The sequence below is a fragment of the Marmota flaviventris genome, chromosome 11 (genome assembly GCF_047511675.1).
Source record: "Marmota flaviventris isolate mMarFla1 chromosome 11, mMarFla1.hap1, whole genome shotgun sequence".
Taxonomy (NCBI): domain Eukaryota; kingdom Metazoa; phylum Chordata; class Mammalia; order Rodentia; family Sciuridae; genus Marmota; species Marmota flaviventris.
Genome location: NC_092508.1, coordinates 32,421,130 through 32,442,821, shown reverse-complemented (window position 1 = coordinate 32,442,821; position 21,692 = coordinate 32,421,130). Strand labels below are relative to the sequence as shown.

At 36.9% G+C, this 21,692-nt stretch overlaps 1 protein-coding gene across 1 annotated transcript in view; it reads right to left on the bottom strand.

The window, feature by feature from the left end:
• Positions 1–13,950, bottom strand: part of Ica1l (islet cell autoantigen 1 like) — a 67,551-nt gene extending 53,601 nt beyond the window's left edge. The window contains exon 1 of the mRNA XM_071619366.1: positions 13,905–13,950. The gene's annotated coding sequence lies outside the window, so the exon portion shown is untranslated. The remainder of the gene's footprint in view (positions 1–13,904) is intronic.
• Positions 13,951–21,692: the final 7,742 nt, after the last annotated feature.

The following is a 21,692-nucleotide window of genomic DNA, read 5'->3' as shown; positions in this document are numbered from 1 at the left end:
AAGGGGTCTGGGTTGTGGCTCAGTGGTAGAGCACTTGCCTCACACGTGCAAGACCCTGGGATTCATCCTCAGCACCATATAAAAATAAATAAGTGAAATAAAAGTATTGTGTCCAACTACAACTAAAAATAAATATTAAAAAAAATAAATACATAAAATCAAGGTACCCTTTTCTTGGGATACCTGTCCCTTCGGAAGCTCTGCTTTCTATTCCTCTAATAAGTCCTATTACCTTGCTCTTAAAGTAAATAAATAAAAATTTAAAAATAAATGCAAAGTAAAAACATTTTCAGATACCAAACAATTCCTTGTTTCTAATACCTTAAATATGTCCTATTTAGTCTAACTTTGTTATTTTGTCTTTTAATAAAGAGATAAAGACCTAAGAGAAATCATGGTCAGAGAACTTTCAGAAATGCTAATAGTCGGGCTAGTTGTGATTTAGCTCAGAGAGAGAGCATTTGCCCAGCGTGCATGAGGTCCTGGGTATGATTCCCTACACTGCAAAGAAAAGAAATGCTAACAATCTATCATGAGTGAATAAATAAGGAAAATGTAGTATATGGAATACTGCTCATCCATAAAAAAGAAATTGTCTTTTGTGACAACATGAACAAACCTGGAGGACATTATGGTAGGTGAAATAAGGCAGGCACAGGACGACAAAACAGCACGGTAGCAACTTCCAAGCTTTCCGATTCTGTCATCATGCTGGACTTTTGCTCTGACCTTTATGCCTCCCCTTTATTAAGACCCTTGTAACGATCCAGAAGAATGTCCCCATCTCAAGATCCTTAATCAATCATACAGGCAAAGTCTCTCTTTCCACAGAAGGTGACAGTTTCACAGATTTCAGAAACTAGGACAGGAACATCTTTGGAGGACCATTATTCTGGCTACTACTCTCTATTAATTTTCACCCTTATTTAGCAAAAGGACAGACTCGAGTAAATTCCTCAGGAAAGGTAGCTGGAAGAAAAAATGCATAAGTCCTTGTATGCCTGAAAATGGCTTTATTCTTCTCTTCTATTTTAGAACTGGAGAAAGGTCTTTTTCCATTGTGTTTCTAACATTGGTTTCATGATGGAAATTTTCATGCTAGTCTGATTATTGTTTCTTTGATAGTGATCTGTATTATTTCTCTAGAATTTTTTCAGTATCTACTTTTTATCCTCAGAGGTTTGAAATTTCATAATGATTTATTTAGATTTTCTCCGAAGCAAATCACTTCAAATTTATGGCATAAAATAAAAACATTTTATTATGATGATGAAACGTCTGGGCCACAGGTAGTGGAACATGCTAAACAGATAAAGTTAAACAACTGATTATCAGGGGACTACTGCAGTCACTTAGAGGTTTCATTCATGTCTTTTGGTCTCTGAACTGAGATGATTCCAGACTGAGCCTACCAGGGAGTGACAAGTGGAACTTTGTGTATGGCATGGGATTTTTATAGCATGACAGTCTGTTCTAAGAGATCATCCTGGGAGGAGCTTTGAAAGATGGTGGTCCATTTCTCTTCAGATGAGTCTTTTTTTTTTTTTTTTTTTTTGTACACAACAACCTATTCTTCCTTTTGCTTAAGGGGAAAACATCTGCTATATTCTTTTCACTTGGTATTAGGGGTATGTGAGAAAATTGACTGAATATTTAATTAGTTCTCCCATTGGCATCTGGTAGATCTGCCAGGGAAACTAGCTGCCTGATCTATAGCAGTTCACTTTATGTGTATTTTACTCTTTCTCTATTCTGCTTTTTCAGTCAGAACTCTTATAGTTGCTTTCTGTATTCCAGAAATGCTGAAATCTCATGTGCTAAAAGTTCCTTCTGCATTTTGTTCAACTAAATTGATATGTTTTTGTTTTATTTGCCTGCTTCAGTATCATTTCAGTGAGAAAGGGGATAAATGTGTTCATTCTGCCATTTTTAAAAACAGAAGGCTCCGTTATTTATGTCTTTGATAATTGGTTACCCTCTCTCCTGGAATTAATGTCATACATGTATTAGACCTCCTTGATATGTCCTTTAAGCCTTGTCTCTTTGCACTCATTGGTTAGGTTAAGCCTTTAGTTCCTGGTCACACAATCTGTCCATAGTGCTGCTCACAGCATGACACCTAAATTTCCCTAAAATGAATAATCTTAAATAGAATGATACTATGACCAATCTCTGAGATATTAGAATGATTACAGACTAGTTAAAATTTACAAATACATGGAGACACCAGAATTGGTGAAGAACTAAAGTGGCTGAAATTTCCAGTATAGTCCCAGTCAGGAATTGAGTTCCTTCCATATATTAAATACCAGCTTTGCTCTAGGTTTTACTTGGCACTGCAGTAATAAACACCAATAAGATACTGATATGGGAAAATCCAATTAAATGAAGACCTACACTTATCAAAAATAGAATATGGCAATTACTTATCACTATTGAATTACAGTTCCCAAAATCCCATACTAAGCAGAAAAATTGTCCACAAAGAAGTTATCATCCTGAGTATTCTTATAAAAAGACTAAAGCTTAATAATTTTTCAAAAAGAATTCAAAATTATATAAAAGATACTTTTTCTAGAGGGGGCTTAAGATATTTAAAAGTTCTGGATTATTTTAGGACTACTAGTTACCAAAAGAATAATCATTATACTTATAGAACTCATGATTTTATTTATTTATTTATTTTCAGTGCTGGAGATCAAAACCCTTAGTTTTGGGGTTTTTTTTAAGATTTTTAGTTGTAGATGGATACAATTCCTTTATTTATTTTTTTAAAAAAATTTTTAGTCGTAGAAGGACACAATACCTTTATTTATTTATGTATGGTGTTGAGGATTGAACCCGGGACCTCACACATACTAGGCAAGCACTCTACCATTGAGCCACAACCCCAGCCCAATACATTTATTTATTTATTTATTTATTTATTTATTTATTTATTTATTTTAATGTGGTGCTGAGGATCAAACTCGATGCTTCACATGTGCTAGGCAAGTACTCTACCCCTAAGCTACAACCCCAGCCCTCTTAACAGTTTTTAAAACATTTTCACATACTTTATTTCCTTTGATCCTTATAGATAGCCTCTGAGAGTAAGAAATGGCAAATTTTATTATTCTAGTTTTGTTTGTTTTGTTTTTGGTACAGGGGATTGAACTCAGGAGCACTCAACCACTAAGCCACATCCCCAGGCCTATTTTGTATTTTATTTAGAGACAGGATATCACTGAGTTGCTTAATCCTTCACTTTTGCTTCGGCTGGTTTTGAACTCATGATCCTCCTCCTCAGTCTCCCAAGCTACTGGATTACAGGCCTGCGTCACTGTGCCTTGCTTACTCCAGTTCTTGTAGAAGAAGACAAGGCTTATGAAACAAGGGAACTTCCTCAAGGATATAGATAAAGAACTTCTTGATATTTTGCATACATCCAAGTCATTTGACCCTCTCCACATACACAAAGTAGTGTTCTTTTCTATTTTGAAGGTAGCAAACATGTGATTAAAATTTTCTCCTATCTCTTAGTTAACTACAATATCCTGTATAAGTTTCCAAATTTTCCAGTAATCTACTTCCAAAAATCTATAGGTTTCCAAGAACTAATTTGCTACATTTGTATAGAGTGGTATAAAAAATATAAACAAGTCATTAACAAAATCCAGTGCTGGAGATAAAAACCCTTAGCTGAATTTCTGGTTACAATAAAGATTTTATAGAAGTAGTCTGTAATTTTAGTAGTCAACACAATTTTAGTCTTTAAGGAAGAGGCTATATAAAAAAGATAAATTAGATATTATTTTTTTTCCAAAAATGATATGAAGCAGATTGTTATTTACTTTTTAGACTTTGACAGATTGAGCAATTACTATAAAGAAATAAATTTTTGTGTGTGTGTGTGGTACTGGGGATTGAACCAGGAGAGCTTTACCTCTGAGCTATATCCCCAGTTCTGTTCTTTTTTTTTTTTTTTTAATATTTTTTAGTTTTCGGTGGGCACAATATCTTTACTTTTATGTGGTGCTGAGGATCAAACCCAGTGCCTCATGCGTGCTAGGCAAGCACTCTATCACTAAGCCACAACCCCAGCCCATCTGTTCTTTATTTTCAGACAGGTTTTGTTAATGTTGCTGAGACTGGCCTCTAATTTATGATTTTCCTGCTTTAGCTTCTCAGGTACCTGAGATTACAGGCCATGTGCTACTGTCTGACAAAGCTATAATCAATTTATTTATATACTTCAGTCAAATTTCAGAAAGAAAAAATAGCCTATGAGCAGCTTTTAAAATAGATTATTAGAAAATAAGATTTGAAAAATGTTAATGAAATCAATGAGACCATTCAAAATATAAACAATATATTAGGAAAGAAGAGGAAGTAAACAAGGGAAGAAAATATTATTTTATCTCCTTGAAGGAATGACTGAAGTTGTACTTCAAATGTTCTTGATTCAACACTAAGTCTTTATCTTAAAATAATACTAAAGCTAGGGGCTGGGGTTGTGGCTCATCCACAGAGCACTTGCCTAACATGTGTGAGGCACTGGGTTTGATTCTCAGCACCATATAAAAATAAATAAAATAAAGGTATTGTGTCCAACTACAGCTGCTAATCCTATATGAAACTTTAGCTTAATTGCAAATTTAAGGCCAGTACTTCTCTCAACCCTCTATGGCCAGTGTCCTCAGGTGCACAGCCTTGCATGTTATAAGGCTCAAATGAGCTAACATGCAAAATTGCTTTGGAAAACAAAGTTGTACACAAAACAGTTGGACCTCCATATCTGCCAGTTGCACTTCTGCAGATTCAACCACTCACAGGTGGAAAGTATTTGGGGAAAAAATTATATCCATACTGAACATGGGCATACTTTTTTCTTTATCATCAGTCCCTAAACAATAAAGTTATACTTTCACAGCATTGTATTGCATTAGGTATTGTAAGTAATCTAGAGTTGGTTTAGAGTATAAAGGAGGATGTGCACAGGTTATATGCAAATACTTTGTCATTTTATATAAGTAGCTGGGATTACAGACATGTGCCACCATGCCCAGGTAAGATCCTAAAGGTTTTTTTTTGTTGTTGTTGTTGTTGTTTGTTTGTTTTCAGCAAGCTCTCCTTTATTCTGCAGTGAAGTCAATCAATCAGGCACTGAAGGGCTCATTTTCTGGATATGGAAATGGCCAGATCCCAAAGTTTTAAGAAAGAAAAAACAGTTCACAAACAAAATACTGGGACTAAGTATAAGGGTAGATGTCTCAAAAGTAGCAAAACAAACTGTAAGACCAAAATCCAAACTGGAAGAGCACTAAAGGGAAGCTCAAGATGACAGCCAGACAGAGCAAGCAGTTCATAATCCAGAAGGAAGATGAATGACTCTGGAAAGGAAATCTCCAGAAGAAAAGCACAACTGAGTTTCACATACTCAAACTCACACAGCAGACTTGTTAGAGTAATTGGGGGAAAAAATCAATGGTATATATTCCAAAATTAGGTAATAAAAGACAAAGCTATTACACCAACAAAAATGAAAGAATGTTAGAGAGGAGGTATGGGTACATGGGCCTATTGAGTTGTCTCAGGAGTTGAAAGTCCATAATAATGGGAGTTCATAACCCACTTGAATCAAAGTGTGAAATATGATATGTCAAGAACTATGTAATGTTTTGAACAACCAACAATAAAAAAAAATTTTAAAAAAAAGATCTCCCCAAAATCAAAGGGAGATCAGTAGAGGACAGGGACAAAGGAGGCGGGGAAGCAGGGAGGGAAGTGGGAGGTGCTGGGGGTGATATTGGCCAAATTATATTGTTATATTGTTGCATATACAAATATGTAACAACAAATCCTATCAATATGTATAACTATAATGCACCAATTAAAAATGTGAGTAAAAAAATAATATAAATGTCTACCTTAAGAAAGTAGAAAATAAAGGGCAAATTAAATACAAAAAAAAAATGAAAACACTTAACTTGATAAAAACTATAATTTAGGGGAGGAAAATGAGGAAGAATGTTGGTGAAGGACAGCTAAATCCTCACTTACCAAAAGAAAAGTACGTAGATAATGCCTAAAATTAATATATCGAAAGGTAACATATAGCTGGGTGCAGTGGCACACACCTGTAATCCCAGCAGTTTTGGAGGCTAAAGCAGGACTATTGAGAGTTCAAAACCAGCCTCAGCAACTCAGGGAGACCCTAAGCAAATCAGGCAGACCCTGTCTCTAAATAAAACACAAAGAAGGGCTGGGGTTGTGGTTAAGTGGTTAGTGTCCCTGAGTCAATCCCCAGTACAAAACAAAAAACAAAAAAACACCACCAAAAACCCAATATATAAACATATGATTTAGAAGTATGGTGGGAAATAATCAGAGGAAACAGAGGGATGAAGGTGCCACTGGAGACTAGAAGTAGGCAGAAGTGGGAGGACTGCTTCCCAACACTAAAATCCTTTAATCTTATTTGACTTTTAACAGTCACATGTACAACTTAAATGACAAATTATTTTGGGGGAAAAAAAAAACCCCGAGTGTTAACTTTAGTAATTAAAACAGAATGGTTGGTACTGGTACCAGAACAGACAGATCAGTAGAACAAATGAAAAAAAATATCCACAAAGAGACCAAAAAACACGAAAGAATTTATCATATGATTAACATATTAATTTTTTATGGCGCTGTATCAAATTATCATACAGTTCATGACTTAAAACAGCACAACTTTATTCCCTCCCAATTCTGAAGACCAGAAGCCTGAAACCAAACTACTCTTAAGCTGTGCTGCCTTAGAGGCTCCACTGGAAGATACTCCTTGCTTTCTGCCTCTGGCTTCATATTGCCTTCTCTGTGTGTTTTTAATCTTCCTCTGTCTTTGTGATAGTGTTTAGAGGAATCTGTTTTTTTTTTTTTTGGTGGTGCTGGGGATTGAATCCAGGGCCTTATGCATGCAAGGCAAGCATTGTACCCACTGAGCTACATCCCCATGTGATAGTGTTTAGGACCTTCCCAGATAATTAAGGATAACCTCATTTCAACATCCTTAATTAAATCTTATCTGCAAAAACTTGACCTTGTTGGGGCTGGGGTTGTGGCTCAGCGGTAGAGCGTTCCCCTAGCATGTGCGAGGTCCTGGGTTCGACCCACAGTACCACATATAAATAAATAAAATAAAGCTATCATGTCCAACTGCAACTAAAAAATAAATATTAAAAAAACCCTTGACCTTGTGAGCTAATATTCCCATATTCCAGGGATTAGATTTATTATCTTTGGGGGTCACCGTTCAGTCCACTGCAGTCAAAATGGCATTTCAAATCTGTATAATAGGGATATGTTATCCAATGAGTGGTGTTAGAACAATTTGCTATCTGTTTGATAAAAAATTTTTCAATACTTAAGTCACCATAAGAATGATTAAAAATTTAAATGCAGGGCTGAGGTGTGGCTCAGTTCCAGAGTGCTTGCCTAGCAAGTGTGAGGCACTGGGTTCGATTCTCAGCACCACATTAAAAATAAATAAATAAACAAAATAAAGGTATTGTGTCCATCTACAACTAAATTTTTTTTTAAATTTAAATGCTAAAAAAATACTTAAAATGACACCATGAAAAAGTGTAGGTAAATGTTAAATTTGGGATCAGAAGTCTTTTCAACATGATAACAAACATGATAATCATGTAGAAAAAGACTTTAGATATCATAGAAGTTTTAAACTTATATATTTAAAATGCATAAGTAAAATCTGAAAACAATCTAACTGGGTATAATAACATGTAAAGAGGAAAGGGTTAATATTTCTTGAGTAGCTCAGAATTAACCACTGAAAAATAAGGACAAAAGAACAGGTAATTCACAAAAGAACTTCAAAAATTCAATGAATATACAAAAATGTTACTTAATCCCTTTTATAACTAAAGAAGTATAAATGAAAGAATAAAAGTCTGTCAGATAAGCAATGATTAAAAAGTTTAAGAGCTTCTGGGAAAGATGACAGAATAAATGTATATTCGCCTCTTTTCCCTTAATTAAATACAAATAAATAAATTTTCCCAAAATTAAATGCTAATAAATAAATGCCAGATACAATGAAATTCACATCAAATTTAAAGAGAACATCCAAATATGACACATAGCTCCTTTAATTTCAAGCAGATTCAGTTGGGCAACTTGAGACAAGTACTGAAGAACCACACCAATAAGTACTCAGTAAGTTGAAAAGACAAGTCCTTGAAGGTGCAACAGCCAGAATTAGAGAAAACAGAAACATTCTACTGGGTGCCTATCTCCCTATCACCCGATAGCAAAAAGGCTACTTAAAAAGGGATCCTGATGTTTAACATGGGGAATACATCTTTTCAACTCTTCTGGTTTCCATGAGGAAGGTCTTTCCATGCCTCTTGCCCCTTCTCCCACTGTGAGAAACCCGACTGATGAGTTTACCACTGGTCTACATACCACAGCAGGGTAGAACTTCTATATTTTTTGACTGGTCAGAGCTAGATTATCAAAAGTCTTAAAATTGGAAAATATAGTCCCATTTTTAAACCTGTCACTCATCACTTGTATCCTATAAAAGGCAAAAGTCTCAGAGTATTTCTTCTAAAGATTTAAATTTTCATTTCAGACGGTATTTCAAACTCCGAACTGGGGGACAGAAGGATTAGAAGCCCACTGATGCCACCTGTGTTAGTTTTGCATCTCTGTAACCATAATAGCTCACATAAACAACCTGAAGGAGGAAAAGTTTATTTTGGCTCATGTTTTCAGAGGTTTCAGTCCATGGTTAGTCTCTCCATTGCTCTAGGTCTGAGGTGAGGCAAAGCATCATAGTGGAAGGGCATGTCAGAGGGAGGCTGCTCAGTTCATGGAAGCTACAAAGCTAAGGCTGAGCAGCATTGTGGGGGGTGGGGCAGGAGCCCTGGGTGCTGGGGAAAGATAAACCCTTCCAGGGCACATCCCCAGTGACCTACTTCATCCAACTGTGTCCCACTTTCCAGTAGCCCATTCAGTCATCAATGGATTTAATTCACTGATGAAGTCAGGACCCTCACCATCCAATTATTTCATGAAAGTCCTATCTCTGAATACATGAGACTTTGGGAAACTTTCCACATCTAAACCTTAACATCATAAATGTCCTCCAACAGATCTCTCAATACTAAAGCTAATATTTTAATCTCTATCTGCCTAACTCCTTTGGTTCTCAGGATGGGGCTGGACAAGTTGGATTGTGTATTGGACTCCCTAAAACCCCCAGTGGCCAGGATAATTTTTATTTTTCCTATCTTGAGACAATGGGGGACTAAGAGGAAAACAGAAAGCTGGTAGTCAACCTTGCACAGCAGACTAAAGTAAACTAATCACAGATCTACCTGCCTTACCTGACTGTGTAATCAATGATTAACCCATGCTGTGGAAAAGAGCCGAGAGACAGCATGTGAGGACCGTGGCACCTAGCAGCCAATTACTGAATGGAAATAAGTATCCAGTCTCCTACCTCAGACTCCAAGGCAGTTATTGAAATTACCAGGTAAGCAAGGAGGGGTTTAAGATAACTACTTATACCTTTCTTGGGGGGAAAGGCAGGCCAGAATAGAATTGGCCCATTCAACAAGAAACACCATGAAGAAGTAGCAATGTAAGAAAAAGGAAGTCCTACCATAACATGAAAAAGATAAAATACATATTCATGAAAATTGTTCCATGAAATAGAAGGATAAAGAATGGTTCTGCATGCAGATAAATAAAATATAACTCTATACAATAGATAAAAGACAACTGAAAGAAGCAAGAGATAAGAGACAAAACATACTACTGAACTTAAAACAACTACATGCAGAACAGATATTTCATAAGACCAATTTAACATGGAGAATGGGTCTGGGGAAATAATTAAAAAGTGAAGATTACAGACAAAAGGGGTTACATTTGAACGAGCTGGTTAGATAAAACAAGGATGACAAATTTGAAAGGTAAAAAACTGAGATCTAATGTAAGTAACACTCCTGGATTAAGACAGATATTTGGAATAGCAAAATATGCAAAGGTATAGAGCTGAAAATTAGAAGGGCTCATTATGTTAAAAAAAAGTCTTCCTTGATTGAGATATATCATGGAATGTTGCTAAATTTTAAGAGAAAAGAAAGAATGCTCTTAATATCTGAGCAGAAACAGGACCATCAGAAAATTAAGTAATTTATGCTGGCATCAGACATTGCCTCAGTTATACTAGGTAGTAAAAGTGAAGGGCTGGGATGTACTCAGTGATAAAGAGACAGTGATAGTGATGGCCTGGGTTCCTCCCCAGCACTACAGAAAAGACAGTGAATGCTATGTATAGTGCTGAGGGAAAAAGAATATGACATGGAATTTACCAATCATGTGGAATACAATTTTAATGGGTATATAACATTATCTTGTGTGGACTGCATAATTTATTTAACTGACTTATCAATGGATATTTAGATTGTTTTCAGACTTGATAGTATTTCAAACCAGGCTACAATGAATAAATATGTATTTATATTATTTAAAATACTTATATTAGATAAACTTCTGAAAGTATAGAAACGGAAACACATGGTATATGCATTTAAAAAATCTTCATTTTGCTGAGTTGACCTGCACAGATATTTTTCCATTCAGCATTATTTTTCCAACAGCATATGCTCACTTAGTGTCTCTGTATCACATATTGGTGATTCTTGCAGTATTTCAAACTTTTTCACTATTATTATATCTGTTATGATGATCTGTGACCAGTGATCTTTGGTGTTATTATTGGTTTTAGGGTGCCAGAAATAGCCATATCCATATAAAACAGTCAACTGTTGTGTTTTTTGACTGCCACACCAGTAACCCCTACCTCTACCCGATGGTCTCACTCTCTTTCCTCAGGCTTCCCTATTCCCTGAGACAGAATAATATTGAAATTAAGACAAACAATAAACCTACAGTAGCTCTAGGATTCAAGTGAAAGGAAGGGTCCGAGGTCTCCCACTTTAGATAAAATGCTAGAAATGATTAACTTAGTGCAGAAGGAAGGTTGGAAGCCAAATAGTCTGAAAGCTAGACCTCCAGTAGCCTAGCTGTGAATGCAAAAGAAAAGTTCCTGAAAAACATTAAAAGTGCTACTCTAGTGAACACACAAATGATAAGAAGCAAAATAGCTTATTGCTGAAATTGAGAAAGTTTTAATGGTCCTAGATAGAAGATCAGACCAGCCGCAACACTTCCTTAGCCAAAACTTAACCCAGAGAAAAGCCCTCACTCTCTTCAATTCTATGAAGGTGGAGAGAGGTGAGGAAGCTGCAGGAGAGAATTTTGAAGCTAGCAGAAGTTGGTTCCTGAGGTTTAAGGAAAGACTCCGTCTCCATAACATAAGGTACAAGGTGAAGCAGCAAGTTACCCAGAAGACAACTGATGCAGGGGCTAAACTCAACAACAGATTTTCAATGTAGATGAAACAGCCATCTATTGGAAGAAGGCACCTAGGACTTTCTATTAGATAGAAAGGAGTCAATGCCTGGCTTCAAAACTTCAAAGGACAGTCTGACTTTCTTGGGGGGGGGGGTGAGGGTGGAGGTAATGCAGCTGATGACTTTAAGTTGATGCCAGTGCTTTTTTACCCCTCAGAAAATGCTAGGGCCCTTAAGTATCATACTAATTTACTTTGCCTGTGCTCTATAAATGGAAAATTAAGCCTGGGTGACAGCACATTGGTTTATAACACAGGTCTTTGGTTGGATCCCCAGCAAAATAATAAATAAAAATTAGAAAAATACTAGAAAGAACTATCACAAAATGGTAACAGTGGCTAATGATGGCTGTTGTAAATATACAGTTACTTGAAGCTTTTTCTATCACAAATAAATTAGAAAAAAATTAAATTCTAGCATTATTTGCAAATGAGTCAATAATGGCAAAATAAGATATATAGAAGATGACTGAATTTAAGAAGTCTGAAAAGTTTTGTTTCAGGAAAGAAGACAAGACTTAAGGGATGAATGAAAAACAGACAAATTTAATAAGAGATTAAGGATATTATTAAATGACAAAGCCTGGTTCATGTGAGGAAACTTTTCTAGTTCCAGACATATTTGAAAGTCTTTCACACATCCCATCTGTTGTTAAAGAACATTTAAAAAATTAAAGTTTTAAAGGAGGTACAGTGAGTACTGAAACAGGTAAAGTATAAAAGAAAAAATTTATTTATTTATTTATTTTTAAAGAGAAAGTGAGAGAGAGAATTTTTTAATATTTATTTTTTAGTTTTTGGCGGACACAACATCTTTGTTTGTATGTGGTGCTGAGGATGGAACCCCAGCCGCACGCATGCCAGGCGAGCACGCTACCGCTTGAGCCACATCCCCAGCCCAAAAGAAAAAATTTAAATTGTAGAATATACTACACAATAGAACCGCAAAGTATCTGTATAGAAAAAAATAGTACATTATCTATTTATATGTAATATTTAATATTTTGATATATGGTTCCAGTTCATCATTGGTATAAATTTTGTATTGTTTTATGATAAACATTTATAATAAAAATAAGGCTTCCTACTTTTTCCACCAGTCTCATGTTTGCAGTTTTTGCCCTTTAGACTAGCTGATCGCTGAGCACCCTCCTAAATCTAAAATCATAATGAGGAGTTGCCTGGAAATTATAATTAATAGTAATTAGAAGAGTGCCAGCACATAGCTGTCTCAATGGCAACATGTGTAATCATTTTGCACTATTAAATCAACATAAAGAGCTCAAAGAATATGTTAGGCACAAATAACAAAAAACTATTTTAAAGCGTGGTCATATAAAAATACATGACATTAAATGTTTATTTAGCTGATAAGTGTATACTTAACTCCTACCAAAGAATGAGGAACCTGTGGCTACCCCATAAATATTGATGGGATGATGATTAAAGCAATATCGCCTTACACAGTACATTGTCGAGTCCAATCAAATAAATCAATACATAATACTTAGAAAAAGAACCCAAACCACGGAGAAACGTTATCTTCCCGACAGCTATTTTAGTGACCCACAGTTTATAACAGCTTTTATGCTTTGTGCACTAAGATCATCTATTACATGGAAAATAATCCCACCCCTCTACTGGCAAAGCACAGCATCGCGGGTTAGTTGCGAGCGGGATCTCCCGCCCCCACCCCTTTTCTCCATCTTTCTTAGAGCATCAGGTATCCGACCACTGACATCATGGCCCAGGATACCCGACACAGGAGCTGGATCCGTGCGGTGGGGATGGGTTCTCCTTATGGGACCAGGGGATTAATGCGCGGACCCCTCCGAAGCAGGTGCATTCCGCAGTTCACTCCAAACCGCACATTTGCTTATGTTTTGTTTTACCGATAGATCGCCAATTACTTTCTAAGGAAGACATTCCCATAATAAAATAATAATAAAATAAAAATAAAAAACATAAATGTTTTGAACTAATAATAAAAATTTAAAAAATAAAATAAAATAAAACAACATACAAACAAGGCCAGCAGTAAAGCACCTGAAGGCTGTGAGCATCTGCCTCTACAGAAGCGCTCTCCACCTTCAGGAGAAACCACCCAACCAAGCCTTAGGCCGCCGTGCTCCTTCTCCACGGGCGAGCGTGGGCAGGCGCCCCGTCCGCCCGAGGGGACCCCGCCCCGTCCTGGGCCACTCGGTGCGGTGCTGCCCCGAGTCGGCCCGGAAGAGCGCGGGTCCGGGCTTCGCCCAGGGGGAAGGCCGCAGGGCCCGGCCCTCGAGGAACCGAGGCGGCCAGCGAGGCCCCGGGGACCGCGTGCGGGTGTCGCCCCTGCCTCCCGGCATCGCCATGGGAACCCAGGATTTGGCCTCCGGGCCGGACCGCAACCCCAGAGGGAGGCGATGGGAGGGAGGCCGCAGACGCTCACCGCGACGCCGGAATCGCGCCGCGCTGGTCCTCCGCCGCCTCGGGTCGCGCTCGGCCGCGCGGACGTCCGTCCCGGCACCCGTTCCAGCCGCCGCCCGCGAGCCCGCAACGCTGTCGGGCCGCTCCCTCAGCCCGTGCCCTCCGCACCGGAGCGTGGAGGTGTCGAGCTCCGCTGTGGGAGGCGGGAGATTTAAACCCGGCGGCCGGGCGCGCGCGTGAGCAGCGCCTCCCTCTTCGCCTCGGCCCAGGCGTCCGCCGCCCCTCGGTTCCGCTAACCGCACGGAGGCCGGGCTCGGAGGGCGCCACTGTCCGTCCACTCGTGAGTGAACTTCTGGCTTCTCTCTGTGCCTTCTTTGCCCAAGTCCTCTTACCAACTGGCGAGAACGTCACAAGGAACTGACTGTGAGACCTCTGAGGTGGGGGTAAGTGGAAGGAGTGCTCGGCTTTCTTTCCGAGCCCCGCGCCCTCAGCAGGGTCCTTCCCTGCCTCGCTGAGCCCTCACTGCACCAGCCCGGCCCTCGGCTGCGGGGCCTGCGAGGCTCGAAGCTCGCCTCGTTCATGGCCGAGTCCGGAGGTGCGTTCTCAAAACCAGGGCTATGCAAGGGGGAGAGTTTCATGTGCTGGTTTTTCTTATTTTAAATATTTAAAGAGTTCTAAGTTCACAACTGATAATAATTTAGCTCCAAACGCACATATAGATAACCATAATTTTTGTGTGATTAACAAGTCTTTAAGAGTAAAAGATAAATTCTGAGCCTAAAAGTCTCAAAAAAAAAAAAATGGAAATAAAATGGAGTTGGAGAATATAATGCCAAGTAAAGTAAGCCAATCCCCCCAAATCAAATGCTGAATGTCTTCTCTGATATAAGGATGCTGATTCATAATGGGGATGGTGGGGAGCATAGGAGGAATAGACAAACTTTAGATAGGGCAAAGGGGAGGAAGGGGAAGCGAGTATGGGGGTAGGAAAGACAGTGGAATGAGGTGGACATCATTACCCTAAGAGCATGTATGAAAACACAAATGGTATGACTCTACTTTTGAGAAATTGTGCTCTATTTGTGTAATATGAATTGAATTGCACTCGGCTGTCATATATAAACTAATTAGAATAAATAAAATTTAAAAAAATTTTAAAAGGAAATGAGGCAAAAATAAAATTGCATTATTGGTGGAAGAAAATTTAATAAGCTCAAAGTGCTTTCTTTTTAAAGGTGACTAAAATTGTAAAATGTGAATTCATTGTAGGGGGGGGAACTAGATGATAACTAAAGGTGTGTAAGATTATTGAAGACATAAAGATGGGGTAAGAAGTGCTCACTTTAACACCAGAAAAAAAAGTAGTTGTGGAATAGAAAAAAGGGAACTAGGGTTGGCTGGGGTTGTGGCTCAAAGGTAAAGTGCTTGCCTCCAATGTTCCTCGGGCCATCAGGAAATAAATAAAATAATAATAATAATAAAAGAATAGAAAAAGGCAAACTACTTATAAAGGGTCAGTTTGGAATGAAAATGAATTTAGATTGTTATGCTATTTGAATCTCAAGGAATAGTTGAAATTATATGCAAAATTTTGGTATGTCATTTTTTTTGAGGAAAAAGTCCACAGCTTTTCTTGGATTATTTTTTAAATACTTTTATTGTTTTACATTATAATTACACATTATAGTAGAATTTCTTATTACACATTCTCTTCTACATGGTCAATTTCATTCCCTAGTATCTCCCCTTTCCCTCATTCTGGTCCCCTTCCTCTACTCTATTGGTCTCCTTTATATTTTCATGAGACCCCACCCCACTTTTTTTTTTTCTCTCTCTCTCTCTTTCTAGTTTCTATATGTGAGAAAACATACCAACCACACTTGACTTTCTGAGTTTGGCTTATTGTGTTAACATAATACTCTCAAGTTCCATCCATTGTCCTGCAAGTGATATAATTTTGTTCTTTATGGCTGAATAAAACTTCATTGTGGGTATATACCACATTATCTTTATCCATTGTGGACAAAATCCAGATTCTTAAAAAAGAGTAAAGAAATTAGCATTTGGCAAACATGCATGATTACTATACTTCTTTGGGATGCTTTTCCTGACTCATAGTTTGGTGTCCTTCCCACGGGTCACATCATGCTTTTCATTCAACACTTACCTGTATTGTACTTATCTACCTGATTTTCTTTCCCATTAGATGCTGAGCTGTTCCAAAGCTGCTCTAACTTTACACATTTCCACAACCTTATCTCCTAGTACTGTGCCTAATATATACTAGGTACTGAATTTCATCAATGAATAAATTGAAAAATGGTTAATTGACAACTGAAGGATACAGTATAAAAATCTAAAAAGAACTGCACATCTTTCTTCCAAAGGCATAAATGACTAACATAGTAAGCAAAATAACTTAAAATGTTGCCATGCTTATGGTAAATTCCTGGGATATTTTAGGCAATGCTGTTCCAGTGGTCTGCAATTTATTATAAGAGAATGATAAGCTACCATTTTCTGCTTTCATCTGAAACAGAGAAAGGTCCTCCAGGTAACACACCAGAAGTCGGGACAGTGGCTGTAAGCCAGGCCTGAAGGTTTTGTTCACTTAATTGGGTAAAATTATAGAAAGATACATGTTTCTAGGATACCATAAAGTGTAGCATTAACAGATAATCAGTTTTTCTTAATAAATCACTAAGAGTCCAAGTGGTGACTCAGGATTGGAATGATTTTGGCAAACAATGCAGCTACTGATGCTCCTACTGAGCAGGAATTAGGTCTTACTCATGATGTTCATTGTTTGTGGAATGAATAATAATCTTCCTTTAACTGTTGGATTGATGATGAGATGTTTAAATGATTTGTATTAGTCCCTTAATAAATAAAGTAGGCAGCCCAGTAGTTAAGTTTTAGTGTTTCATTATTATTTTAGAAAATTAAAAGATTAAAATGCTTTTGAAAGGATTTAATTTCATTTAGAAGTACATTTATAGAATTGCCATTTCACTACCAATATATAACATACTTACACTAGCATAAACAGTATTGTCTTCCATCATATACTTCAATAAGCTAACTAGAAAAAATCTTAGATGAATTGGTATATGGGGCTTCACAAACGGGATCCAAACCATTCAAAGATCTTGAAAGAATAATGATCTTTATTTTTACATTTGCAGTATGAGGCAAACCTCTCCTTAACCTCCCCAATGAAGCCTCAATTGATATTAAGAAATTAAAATTATTCTACCCTTTGTATAGTTTTACATTAATCATCTATGAAGCTGAATATCATAGAAATTGCTTCATTTCTTCAAGATCTTCCATTTTCTTTGCAGTCTGTTGGATCTTACCAAGGAACTTAGCATTACAGGTTAGTGGCAAGAAGACATGGAGAGCTATCTTCCCATAACAGTAACTACTTTAATGCAAGCTAAACACGTTCTCCCTACCCTACATTTTGTTTTTTTTCATGTAAGGCTAGAATTAGACACAACATTACTAAGATGGCTTTTTAAAAAATGTGAATTATTAGAGACACTTTTAAACTGTATTATGCCCCCCTGAAACAACCATTGAATTAGGTATTACTAAGACACAGGCATGTTATTTATATTTAACTGTACATAGGATTGCTTGACGTGTTTCCAAATTTTCTATCAGATTGTATCTAACAAGATCAGTTCTCTGTGTTCTTTATTACTCGAAGGTATGTCTCCTAGCTCAATCATAAATTGGCCATGTACACTCACACCAGGCACTTAACCTGTCTGGACTGTGGCTTCTTTTAATAACATGAATAACATAATTCAATTATATGAATGAATAACAGGGTAATTTCTAATGTTCCTTTTTGCTCACATACAATTATGTAATACAGAAATGGATCTTTATACATTATTACTATAATATGTTTAGTGGTACATTAAAATTTTTCTTTCTTTTTTGGTTGGGCTTGAGATTGAACCTAGGGCCTTGTGCATGCTAGGCAAGTACGCAACTGAACTATATCCCTAGCCCCCCAAATTGGATTAATTTTAAAGACAAAAACACATAAAGCTGAACATTTCTTTATGGTAATTTAGTACCAATAAATGGCATTTAAGTTTATATATAACCATTCTTTTACGTAAGTGAAGACATTTTTACACTTATTTTTTAAAAATATTTTTAGTTGCAGATGGACATAATACATTTATTTTATTTATTTTTATGTGGTGCTGAGGATTGAACCCAGTGTTGCAAACATGCTAGGCAAGCTCTCCACTACTGGGGCACAACACCAACCCCCACACTAATTTTTTATACTTACAAAAACTGCATGATGTAAGAATTGGTTCAGTGGTAGAGTGTTCATCTAGCATACCCAAAGCACCCAGGGTTCCATCCCCAAAAAGAAAAGAAAAAGTAATTGATAATATGTGGACAATCAGCCCTCCAACCAACTTTAGATAGAAAATGTTCAGAAAAAAATTGCATCGGGGCAGGCAAGATGGCACATACCTGTTATCCCAGTGATTCAGAGGCTGAGGCAGGAGGATCTCAAGTTCCAGGGCAGCCTCAGTAATTTAGCAAAGCCTTAAGCAATTTACAGAAACATTGTCTTTAAAAGTGGGTTGGGGGGCTGGAGAAGTAACTCAGTGGTAGAGACATCCTGGCTTCAATCTCCAGTACCAAAAACCAGAACAATGATAACCTTGCATTTGTACAAATTTTCTTTCCTTGTCATTATACCCTAAACAATACAGTACAACAATTATTTACTTAGCATTTACACTATATTAGGTGTTGCACTTGACCCTTGAACAAAATGGATTTGAACTGTGGGGTCCACCTATATGCAGGTTTTTTAATGTTTATTTTTTGAGATTTGTGGCTTAAATTAAAAACAAAACAAAACTGTGTAGTCTAGAAATACACACACACACACACATATGGTAGGTATGTCCTGAATTCATAAGATATACATAGATAATAGCCTATTTTTTTAAATATTTATTTATTTTTTTAGTTTTCGGCAGACAACAACATCTTTGTTTGTATGTGGTGCTGAGGATCGAACCCGGGCGGCACGCATGCCAGGCAAGCGCGCTACCACTTGAGCCACATCCCCAGCCCCCAATAGCCTGTTTTTTTAAACCATTTCCTACCATAAAATACAAATCTAAAACAATTAGCTTATTAAAACTTATGCAAATACACATACATTGTGCCATTGAGTCAAAGGGAATGTAAACACACATAAGGATGCAGTATTAAATAACTGTAAAATTAACTGCAGTACATACTGTATTACTATAATAATTTCAGTCACCTCCTGCTGCTATTGAAGCAAGCTCAAGTATTGTACCTGCTTAAAATCATAGGATGTTAGTAATATTATATCCAGTACACTGTACCTTTCAGTAAAAAGTGATCTCTCATGGTTCTCCTGTAATTTTCACTGTATACAAAACATGATATACAAAATATTTATTAACTGTTTGTTATTGGTAAGGCTTCCAACAACAGCAAGCTGTTAGTAGTTAGGTTTGGGGAAAGTCAAAAGTTATATGTGGATTTTCAGTTGCAACAAAGGAGCTACCCCTTTATTGTTCAAGGGTCAACTATATAAGTAATCTTGAGATGACGTGAATGTGGGAGGACTAATAAGTCATAGGCGAATATACCATTTTATGTAAGGGATTTGTGTATGGGAGAATTTGGATATCTGTTGGAATCCTGGAGCCAATGAAGAGACCAAAGGGCAACTTTTCTGTTTTAGAGTTTGAGCTCTAAATTCAGCTAAATTGGAGTTCAAATCCTGACAGTGGTATTAACTGATGGGATGACTTTTCAATAACTTAACTCTATCTATAAAATAAGTAATTCAGTACCTACATCAGCAGATTAAGATAGTTTTATTGTCATTTTTCATAGACATGAGAAATAATTTACTTCCTTAAATTTGCAAAATTGATGGAATTGATACTAGAACAAAGATATCCTAATTCTAGTAAACCAACCAACAAAAAAACCACTTTACTGTTAGATATATTTACTTCATAACAAAACATTAACATGATTATGTTTGATAACTGAGGTCACAATCGTCAAAATATTAAAATTGAAATAATTCAAAGGCCCTGCTGATTTTGTACCTGGCAGTTGGATTAGCAAAACTGGAATTTTACTTGCCTCTTGAAACCTGATTCTCATTAGTGACTATTAATATCATTGAAAAGATATAAAATGGATATTCCTTACAGTCTTAAATGTCCCATTTTCTCCTTTAAAAAACAGAGTTTCAGTTATATCAATAATTAATATTTTCCTTAAATTTGTTTTATATAAGCAACTGTGACTTTTCAAAACTAAAATACATCAAAAGAATTTTAGGCTGTGGGGACAGATTTCAGTGTTGTTATCAGAAATTCTCAGATGGTATTTGTTTTGTTTTATAGGGATGCTTGTTCAATTATGCAATTATGTATATTTTATATCAATTTAAACATTCATTTGTTCTTTCCCCTGATAATGCTAGAAGGCATTTGGACATATTTTTATGCATTGTTGTTAACAGCTCCAAAATGGAATTCTAAATTCAAGGGAAAAGGATATATAAGGCAAATATTGGTTCTTTACCCAGAAAACTGTTTTTCTACATCCAGTGTAGAATACAATTTTTTTTTTAAATTTTTTGTATGGACACAATATCTTTGTTTTACTTATATATATATTTTTATGTGGTGCTGAGGATCGAACCCAGTGCCTCACACATGCTAGGCAAGTGCTCTACCACTGAGCTACAACCTCAGCCCAATAAAAATTTCTAAGGAATAAAAATCTCTAGATAATCATCACAGCGAGATTTTGTTTTCATATTTTCCAATATAAAAAGATCATTCTATGAAAAAGATTTTGAAGGTAGTTTGAGAATAGACTTCCTCAGTACATGAAGAAATGTTATGACCACTTCCTTCCTCATAGTATTTGAACTCAATAGTATTTATTCTGATACTTCTGTCTCTCCTTCTGCTAGAAATAACGTATAGCTTCATTCTGCCCCTCAATTATCTGCCTGACTTGGACTCAATGTCACTCTTCTTAGATGCCCTTCTTTTTTTTTCTTTTCTTTTTTTTTTTTAAAGAGAGAGCGAGAGAGATAGAGCGGTACAGAGAGAGAGAATTTTTTTAATATTTATTTTTTAGTTTTTGGCGGACACAACATCTTTGTTTTTTTTGTATGTGGTGCTGAGAATCGAACCCGGGCCGCACGCATGCCAGGTGAGCGCGCTACCGCTTGAGCCACATCCCCAGCCCAAGATGCCCTTCTTTTTAAAAAAATTTTTCTTATAGATGGAAAAATGCCTTTATTTTATTCGTTTATTTTTATGTGGTGCTAAGGATCGAACAAAGTGCCTCACACATGCTAAGCAAGCACTCTGCCACTGAGCTGTAGTCTCAGCCCTAAGATGCCCTTCTTAACAGCCAACTTGCTTCCCAGAGCTAATTGCTGCTCCCTTCTCTAAGCCACCTGTCTACCTCAGGCACACAGGACATTGTTGTAGCTTCATTTTTAATGATTATCTCCCATGTAAGAGTGTTATTTTTTTTAAAATGTAGTGTACAAAACATATCTTATACTCTCGTGCTTTTCCCTTTTCTTGTGCCCCAGCAGAGATTCAGGTGTAGAGTAGTTCAACTTTTTCCCTTGAACTGACTTGTTCAATTAGGTATACTAAGCCTATGTTTTGTTGTTGTTTTTGGTGGGGGTGATGGGTATTGAATCTAGGGCCTCACAAATGCTAAGCAGGCCCTCTAC